Source organism: Benincasa hispida, chromosome 10 (assembly GCF_027475165.1).
Source record: "Benincasa hispida cultivar pf3 chromosome 10, pf3_genome.v1.1, whole genome shotgun sequence".
NCBI classification, from domain to species: domain Eukaryota; kingdom Viridiplantae; phylum Streptophyta; class Magnoliopsida; order Cucurbitales; family Cucurbitaceae; genus Benincasa; species Benincasa hispida.
In genome coordinates this window covers 32,201,470-32,212,311 of record NC_143487.1, presented here as the reverse complement: position 1 = coordinate 32,212,311, position 10,842 = coordinate 32,201,470, and the positions used below count along the sequence as shown (strand labels likewise).

Sequence of the window (10,842 nt, the reverse complement as noted above, 5' to 3'; positions counted from 1 at the left end):
AATGCAAGTCTCTAGTGCTAAGGATAAAAGGCCCGTCATGTCAGATATGACCTTTTATGGTGTAATACAAGAAATACAGGAGCTTGACTATCATAGATTTTCATTTATTTTATTCAAATGTAATTGGGTTGAGAATAGAACTGGAGTCAAAACAGACGAGTTTAACTTTACCATTGTGGACCTCAATCGTATTGGACATAAATCAGACCCATTTATTTTAGCCTCTCAAGCAAAACAAGTGTTCTATGTAAAAGACCCCGAAAATTCGGGTTGGTCAATTGTTTTAACATCTCCACAACGAACAATTGAGGATGATTTTTATGAAGATGAAATAGGAGATATGCTACAAGAGTGTGGTTATGGAGGTATGCAAAGAATGCCCAATGTTGATACATTTACTGAGATTGATGATACAACATCCACATACATTAGACATGACTGTGAGGTCGATGGGTTGATAAATAATGTATTAAACATGGTATGTCATTTACTATGGTTATATGTATTTAAATATTAAGATTATATGTTTTTTGTGTGAGTAATGTTTTTTTTTTTTTTTTTTGTGTGCAGATTGACATGGAAACTTCAACAAGTAGTAGCGAGGATGATAGAAATATGATCCCACAAAAACATAGTAGAATAAGTATACCACGTGGCCCAACTACAATGTCTGAGTTGGCACAAATAAGGACATCTGGGCAACGGTTGACCATCGATTATAATGAACATGGACAATCGGTTGGATCTGAAGCAAAGAAGATGCAGAGTTATATAGGAGTTTGTGTTCGACAATAAATTCAACGTATGATTCTTGGAAAAAAGTTCCAAACCATTTAAAAGACAAACTTTTTGATTGTGTAGAGGTATGTTTTCTAAACTTTTAATTCATGTGCATAGTAGTTTATTAGTTTATTGTTTAACTATTTTTTTCATTGTGTAGATGTCGTTCAATGTGGACTCTAAGTTCAAACAGTGTATACTAATGTCTGCATCTAGGAAGTTTTAGACTTTCAAGACAACGTTGACTCAAAAGTTCATACTTCCATTTAAGGATGAACCTCGGTCTTGCAATTTCCACCGCAACAATATTCTCATATAGAGCAAGATCATTGGACATCGTTCGTCAATGAACGATTGAGTGAAGAATGGGAGGTAAGTCATTCACAATAAATTACATGTCAACATTATCATTGTTTTGATAGGTAACTTCAACTAGATTTGTTGTACTGAAAATCAGTCTTGTTAAAAAAGAAAGACATGCGAAATGTGTATATAATCACCACATTTCTCAGAAGGGCTATGCGAATCTTGCCCAAGAATTAGTGAGTTATTCGACTTAAATTAAATATTTTATTCTAATATGTTTATGCTAATTAAATATGTATGTTCATATAGAACCTATCGAATGACCCTTCTTATCGGGCGACTTTATGGAAAGAAGAAAGAAAAGGAAAGAATAATGAATACTTTGATGAAGTTACTCGAGAATGTGCCAATCGGATTGTAAGTATATATTATGCAAAATTTAAGATGACATATATATAAGTTTAAGAAGATATAGATATTGTGTGAAAATTGTAATATATTTTACAAGATAAATTGGCTGAAGTTCATGAAGGTGAAGATGTTCTCACTGAAGCATTGGGTACGGAAGAACATTGGGGACGTGTTAAAGGAATGGGTGATTTTGTTCCCCATTCTCAATATTTCAAATTAGTAAAACCAAAGTTCTCTATGAGCCAAGAAATTAAAGGAGGCTCTAGTTAAAAAAATTGTTCAACATGATAAAATATCAAGAGAAAGAACTCACAGCAAACAATCTCATCAGTTCAAATCATCTGTTGAAAGTGTTGCACTAAGTGCATCTGAAGAAGATACTGAGAAGATGTCTAAAGAAGAAGATATTGAGAAGATGTCTTAATGTCAGTTAAGAATTAAAAAAAAAGACTTTAATGTCAGTTGCAACCGACATTAAAGGCCTTTAATAACACTATCTTTAATGTCGGTTTAAAATCGACATTAAAGCCCGAATTTCTTCTAGTGACGAGAGACTAAATGCGTGTGTATGGAGCTAAAGGTTTGATCCTTATAGGATACATAGACTCTGACTTTCAGACTGATCGGGATTCTAAAAAATCCACATCAAGGTCAGTGCTTACTCTAAATGGAGAAGCTATAGTCTTACGAAGCATCAAACAAGGATGAATTGTATACTCCACTATAGAAGCTGAATACGTAGTTGTTTGTGAAGCTGCTAAAGAGGCTATTTGGCTTAAGAAGTTCTTACTGATTTGGAAGTTGTTCCAAATATGTCTTTACCCATCACACTTTATTGTGCTAGTAGTGGTGTTGTGGAAAATTCTAAGGAACCTATGAGTCATCAAAGAGGCAAATACATTGAGCGAAAATATTCGATTTGAGAGATTGTGCAATGAGGTGATGTGATAGGCATGAAGATTTCTTCAGAGCACAAAATTATTGATCCATTTACAAAGGCTCTCACGGCCAAAGTGTTTGAGGGTCATCTAGAAAGCCTGATTCTACGGGACATGCAGCATACTATCTAGGGCAAGTGGGAGATATAACTGAAGTATAGTGTATGCCCTAGTTTATTATATATATATATATATATTTTTACTTTATTTGTATTGTACATTTCATTCCCTTGGCTTTAGGAAAAGTGGGTGATTGTTGGGTTTGGTGTCCTAAATCTCTCTTGTATTCTCCTAGTTTGTAAACTCCGTAAACAAATTGTTATCAATAAAATAATTGTTATTTTATGTGCATGTACTCAATCCAATAAACTAAAATCCTAGGTTATTTTATGTAATTTACACATGTATGTAAAGACAAACAAGTGGATTATGTTTAAATGATAACTTGAACGGTCTATAGTAGATGGATAAGGTTGGGTACCTTATCCTGGTGGTACTACGAATATGGCCTACTTTGTAGTTGTTACAAGTGTTGTAAAGTTCTACAAATGATCTGATCCTGATCAATCATGTGGAGACATATGAGCGAGGGTATCCTATACAAAGAATACTGAACCACGAAATGAATAGTCTCTCTTTATAATACCATTGCTAGAAGAGACTTACATTTCACCAAGATGACCATAGGTGACTTGACCTGAATCCTGGGTGAGTTGTGAACTTCTGCCTATAAAGGTGGTCCTTTGATTTGTATGGGTGAGAGTGGCTAGTTTCGCCGACTCAATATGTCTACCATTTTGGGGATTCATCTGATTGAGAAACTGAAAACAAAACTACATAAGAAGGAATTCACTCATTCCCTATTGTTAGGATAAGTAAAGAAATTGCTCCACTAAGGGCTGATTCCGGGGCTGAACAATGAGGTGTCTCACCATCTTCTGATCAAAGAGAGATTCAGTTATAGTTGAACTATAACTTATTGTTCATTAAAGGGATCAGTAGTACTTAAGGAGTAGATGTAACTATAGGTGCAAAATGGTAGTTTTGTCCTAGTTGTACTTATGAGCAATTTGTGAAGGGTCAAAGCACTGTTGATTGGTTATATCCAATGGGCACAGAAATATATATGTAATGCGAATAGTGCAGCTGTCGGTCTTCAGTGGAGTGACAGTTAATGGAGGTTGATTAATTTAATTAAAGATTTTAATTAATTAATCAAGTATCATTGAAGATTCAATCTATAGGTTCATAAGGTCCCCTCGTTAGCTCATTTGGGATTATTGAGAATCGAATTAATTTTGGATTAATTTGAATTATTCAAATTAATTAAAGAGAATTAATTATATGAGATATATTTAATATATTGTATAGGATACATTATATAATAAAGTTTTATTGAGAGAAATAAATATTTAAATATGATTACAATATTAATTATATGAATATGATTCATATAAAAACTATAGGTTAAAGTTAATGTGAATTTGATTCATATTAATTCTATAGGTTGTGTGAGAGATTTATAGACCATAGGTATTATCTGTGATATAATATAAATTAGAGATTATATGTTATATGTGATATAATATATAGTTTTATTAATTATTCTTATTTAAAGTTTAATTAATTAAAATATTAAATAAGAGGGAGGAAGTTAATTTTGTAACCTCCTCCCCTTTAATCTTTCACAACCTCTCAGTATGCAAGTAGGGGCAGTTTTTTCATTTGACAAAATATCATCTTATTCCACATTCTGTGTTTGAGTTTTTCTTTAAGATCTCTTTCTCCCTTGATGAAATTCTCACAAAAATTCCCTTCCCTTTCCAAAATTATTCCTATTGCGAGCCCATAACTCCGCATCGGTTCTCATCCTTGAGAATAACGAGGAAAGTCTCGTGGTAGTGTATGGTTCTTGGTATTGTAGTGTTCGTGAGGATCCAGGAAAGTGTTTGAAGATTCATTCGTGTTCGTGCGGTAGATCGGAGAGGAAATTCGTGAAGAAAATCGTTCTTCAAAGGTAAGCTTCGAAATCCTCTTTTTCCTCTTCAAAGCATGTTGTAATTTTAATTTGATGTTTATTCTAAAATTTATTTCATGTTCTCTACTTTTCTATGGTTTTCAAAATGGGATTTTAAAACGTATGGTGTTCACACGCTTCCACCTGGGATTCAATCCCTTCAGAGTTTACTCCTCCGGTTATTTAACTCTTTGCGATCTTTGAAGGCTTGAAATTGGCCCTATCGCTTGGTATTTCTAACCTTTGAGTCGAATCAGATTGCTTTCTGGCTGTGAATCTTATAAACAAGAGGTCCTTGGCTCTAAACGAGATTGGAAGATGTGTTGATAAAATTTTCTCTCTTAAGAAGAGGTTTAGTTACATTTCATTTCTCTTTATAAATCATTTGGGTAATAGGTTAGTTGATGCTTTAGCAAAGGAGGCTAAGGCTATCCATCAGGATAGTATTTGGGCCTGAGATTTTTCAGCTCGTTTTCTCATTATGGTTGAATCGGATGTTACTCATTCTTAGACCATGAGACAAGTATAAAATTCTTTCCTTTATTCAAAAAAAAAAATGAGAAGAAAGATTCCAACATGCAACTTTTAAATAGGAATGTATATTGTCTAAATTAGTTTGTTTAAAATAGTATTTAAAAAAAAAAAGTCTAGAAGTGATGGAAAAACACAATTTTAATTAGTTAAAATGATTAGAGAGAGAAAATTTTAAGATTTTTTTGTTTGGATGATCTTTTTGTTAAGCTTAAATGCTTATTTGACCCACTTTTCTAAACATAAGTGTAATAACTCGATGGAGACACGAATGAACTGATATCAAATTCGAATAAGAGGGACTCTATGGACATGAAAGTATAGTTAAGAAATGTTTAAAAGAATTGAAAATTACTACCAATACCAACAAGGTGCACCTTCTTTTTTTGTGGCTTAATCATAAGAACTTTAAAATTAAGCATGTTTTGTTTGGAGCAATTCTATGTTGAGTGATTGAGAATTTTCTTAGGATGCATGTGAGTGAGAACAAAGCATGCTGAAAGGACTAGTGTTGGTTTGTGAGGACAATTTTCACTTCTAGAAACATTCAAGACAAGTAAGGATGATGTAGTCAGGTCATAGGAGATGCAGGAGAATGTTGGGACCATCAGATGCCAAATCTGGATTCCGAATCTTAGACTTGAGGTGTTACAATAAGTCTTATAACATTTTGTTTGCATCATCATGAAGTGAAATTATAGAATTGATCCTGTTGTATATGTTGATGCTCGACTCCTCGTTCTTGATTCTTGTTATTTCACTAATTGCTCCTCTTTTTCCTTGCTCCTTTTGCGATTCATTATGTAATTCTCCTTTTTTGGGTTACTCATTATATTTAAAGGAAATGACAACTCGAAAAAATGTCAAAAAGAAAAAGGAAAAGAAAATCTATTGAGTAATAAGAGAGAGTCGAGTATCATCAACTTGCATACACAATAACGATTCAGTAATTTTATTTGGATAAAAATTCATAAAACTTAAACAACTTTCAAATGATAGGTTAGATTTTATTTGGATGGAATGAGTTATTGAGACAATTAAGTAAAAATTGTAATTGTTAAAAAGAAAACGAGAAACATGAAAGGAAGTTATGATAAAAGATTTCAGTGATAGGGAGCCGATCTACTTTATGGCATTATTAAAAGGGTTTTATTCTTTTGATGCATAAGCTAAATCAATCCATATATTTTTTACTAACCGTTTCTTTAAAATATTAATTTATTTGGATACAAGCTAAAAATTCTAATAAGAGAAAAACTTTGGATAAAATCATGAATGAGGCATATCATATTGGACAATCAATTTTTTTTAAGAAAAAAATAAATATGAATTTCTATTATAATATATATATATATAATACATCATCTTAAGTTAGTCAACTAGCGGTCAAACAACCTCACGGACCATTTAAAAAAAAAAATTCAAACCTCAAAGACCAAAAATATCTATTTTAAAACCTTAAGGATCAAATAGATACCTAACTCAAATTTAAGAGGCCAAAAGTGTATAATATGTCATTTTTTTAATATAAATAAAAATCAAATCTTAATTAAAAAAAAAACATTAAAGAAATACAATACATATGTAAAGATGGGGAGAAGGAGACAGAATTTGGTGTTGGTCCCATAAGAGTTTGGTCTCCGAACACATTTTAGTGGTTAATGTCTTTGGTTTAGTATTACGTTGGCTAACGCTAATGTTTCCAAAGGAACACGACAAATGTCTCAAAGCCTATATTATTATTATTATTATTATTTGTTTGTTCGAAGGCCAATGCTTTATATCTAACATTATCAATTTCTAATAAAAATTTAAGAGTGAATATCACAATTAATAACCTTTTATTTGATAATGAATGCTAAAATAGTAGTAACCATAATCCTAAGATTTGAGATAATCGTTGGTATAACATCGTATCATAATAAGATGTCCTATATTACTAAAAAAAAGAGTAAGATGTCCTATATGTTTAGAATCTTTGTAATGTCATTAAATTTTTGGGTTCATGACATTATGTTTAGTGAAAATTAAAAGTAGACTAAACCTTTTTTTTTTCACTTATTTGAAGTAGTTTCTACTTAACTTCTATCGATGTTCTTAGATTTAACCACAAATAAACATGTATTGGATATTTTTGTAAAATGTACTAATTGTTAATATATTAGAGTAACTTTAATAAAAAAAAAAAAAATAGAGATGTCGGTGAAAAACTTCTAATATATAAAGATCGAAGGAAGCTGAGAAAATTTTTCTTTTTACTTCAAGCGTGATTTGAATACTTAATCTTTTTAGAGAGATTATTACTGATATCTTAACTTGATAAATTAGCTGAATTTTGATCTAAAAAGCAAAGTTATAAAGTGTTTACATTAAAAATGCAATTGAACTCTTCTTGGAGAGGAAATATTAGTTTATGAATTTATAGAGTTCATTAAGAAAAGTTTTTTTTTTCTTTCCTTTGGTTGCCTTTTTAAAGTAGTTGATTAAGTGCTATAAAAACCACTTAAAGTGGTTGAAGGCCAAGAAGGATTTAAGTGGGTGATTTGATTATTTGTTGAGGTATTAGATTTGACTTGAACCCTAATCTGTCTACTTCAATCTTAGTTTCAATGCCATTATATACCTCATCAAAAAGATCAATGCTTTAATTTGGAGATTAAAAAGAAAAAAAAAAAAAAACATTTTTTGCTTCTCCCTCTCTCTTTCAAAATCTCAATTAATTGCTCAACAAAATTAAACAAATAATTAAAGAACAATGGGGCTAATTTCTCTTTTGTTTAAATTGAAAATTGCTTGGGTTGCTTCAAAAGAAGAAGATCATCCAAGAATCAAACAAGATTTATGGTACAAATGACCTATTCTTGTGGCTTCAATCATGCTTTCTTTCTCTTTCACTCTTCTAAATAGTGATCCATATATTTTCTTATTCCATGTGATCAACTAGGCCTTGGTGGGGCAATGGGGAAGATAAAGATTATATTCTTCTCACTTATAATTATTGAATTACACTACTAATAATCATGGTTTTAATTTAATTCAATTTAATTTATACAATATCATCTCTCTTTCTCTCTTTGCATTATTGTTAAATATTAATTAGATTACCCCCACCCCCCCAAAAAAAAAACAAAAGAAATCTTTATAGAGCTTACTTTCATTTAAAGCCTACATATTTGTAATAGTATGCTTTGATACCCCAATTCAAAAATATTAACTTTTTTACACTCTAAAAAGATGGGTATATGGTGACATTATTTTATTAATGTTAATGAGCCACAACCTACCTTAGTTAGATTCCCACATTTACTTCAAATATGAGTTGTTTTTTTCTACCATATAAAATTTTAGGCCAAAAACATTGTCTTGTCAATATTTAACAAACTCCCTTTTTCTAGAAAGAATCTAGTTGCAATTGTTGTTCATTATTTTTATAACAAAACTTAGGAATAATTATATAAATTTATGTCAATACAATACTATATAAATCAGATAGATTTCACTTTTTCTTTATTTTCCCCCCAAACAAAGGAATTTCTATAATTTATACCAAAGTCAAAGAGTAATGTAAAGTAGTATATTGGGGTGCCTCATTTTTTGATTAAATTTCATCTACTTTATCAGAGTTGAACTTTTTCAGCTTCTCCCTCTGCTCTCTAATTAGGTCTCCTTCTTGCTTTAGAAAGAAAAAAAAAAAAAAAAGAGCTTCTAGTACAGGAAAGTACTTTCAAATTTTGATATTATATATGTAGTTCAAACATGATTTTCTATTTAAAATGCATACGATAAGAATAAATTCAAGTTGTTCGTAAAATTAGATTATTTTTATCGATTGATTCGGAACTAACATTTAAGAAGTCATTTCAAATAAATTGGAATGGATCTTTTTAATGGTCATTTTGTTGGTTATAATATTTGTGTATAGTGCTTAATTAATTGTTTGATTTCACTCACAGGCCAGGGAGTCAAGTGATGGACCAAAATGAAAGACTCATTAATAATCTAGAAATTTGTCATCATATGCTTTTAGATGGGAATTATGGGTTTAATAAATATAATTATATGTTCTTTGAGTGGTTGAATAATGAATTTGGTTAGTACAACTCACAGCTTCATGTCAAAGCTTCTACAGGCATTGTTTGGGATTGAAACTGTTGTACCACATTTTTTAGAAACAAGATTCAAGAAAACATAATTTCAATAGTGAAACTTTTATTAAATTTGTTATTGATTAGGTTTTCCTAAGCAAGCTATCAAGCTAAAATTTAACCACGAAGTGTCCGGGTTAATTAGCATGTACTACATCCTTTGAGGCTCGGAGGTTTAAATTCTCCTCATCCCTTTTTGTTGTACTAAAAAATTATTAAAATCTATGAATTTAATGTAGATAACATTAAAAAATGTTCACCTTTTTTTTAATAAATAAAATTGATTTTGATTAAATTATAAGTTTAGTCTCAAATTTGAGTTTGTTTCATTTGGTTCTTAACTTTAAAAATGTCTAACTTTCAATTTTTTGTCTAATAGATTTTTGAACTTTAAAAATGTTGAATAAGTTCATAAACTTTCAATTTTGTGTTTAATAAATTTTTTAAATATTAAAAAAAAAATAAAAGTTAACTAATCTATTATATATAAATTTTAGTTTTGTTTCTAGTAGGTCTGTGGATTTTAAAAACTTTGAATGGGATAATAATTTGATAGACCAAAATTTGAAAATTTAGTAACCTATTTAATACAAAATTGACCGATTAAAGACTTACTTGACCATTTGTAAAGTTTAGAAATCTATTATATACAAAATTGAAAGTTTAAAGACTAAACGCATTTTAAAGTCTGGGGACCAAATAGACACAAACTTAAAAACTTACGAACTAAGAATGGTAGTTTAACTATCTAGTTTTTATATGATTTTTAATATCAATAACATGTTTTGATGCATATTGATGATGTACATGTCACCATTATTATAAAATGTAATGAGTTTGAGAAGACTCTAATGGTCATTTGCATCTAGCAAAGATTATGATCTACAATTTTTGTCCTCAAGTATACTGTCTTACAAAGCCTCACAAATTTGATTTATGGAATCTTCTTATTGATTGGATTTCCTGCCCTACCATTTTTCCAACAAGTATTATGCACCAAAGTTAAATATCAATATTAAGATTTCTAAGAGGTTTTTTTGGAGAAAAGAAAATATTGTTTTCAAAAGATATTTCTACTTCTATTTTCAACAACTGTTTCTAAGGACCCAGAACAGCAATAGTCTACTTTTTCATGGAAGTACAACTTCAATAGCTCCTAAAATGGTGATTGGTAAAAAGTAAAAAGAATATATTAAAAAAAAAAAAAAAAAAAAAAAAAAAAAAAAACTTAAAACAAACAATGAACTAAACATATTTTTCTGAATCTGAACAACAAATGTGAACATTTTTGTAATTATCTGAACAACAAATGTGAACATTATCAGTCCAAGGAAGAACTGAGCTCAGCTTTCTGAATGCAGCCTTTATGTCAAACAATGAAGAAGTAATTTATTGTCCACTCACATCATACCATCTCCATCTCCAAATCATTCATAGAGTTCTACTGCTGAATTGATTGCTGCATATTGGAGGTGGGTTCCATTAGAGAGCACTCCTAAAAAGGATGTGAGTAACAGCAGCTGAGTGGACCTACTTACAACTAAAGCAAAGGATCTGTCTATTCATAGTTGGGTCTAATCTCTTTTAACATAACTACTTTTGGTTTCTCTTTTCTGGCTGCATTACCCTACACAATATCAGTGCTCACTGCGGCAGAAACCACAAACCAGATTGATCTAACCATAAATTGTTGGAGTTTGATAGTTTCCTGGTG

At 30.5% G+C, this 10,842-nt stretch overlaps 1 pseudogene; it reads left to right on the top strand.

The window, feature by feature from the left end:
* Positions 1-600: 600 nt before the first annotated feature.
* Positions 601-1,767, top strand: LOC150033270 (uncharacterized; annotated as a pseudogene).
* Positions 1,768-10,842: the final 9,075 nt, after the last annotated feature.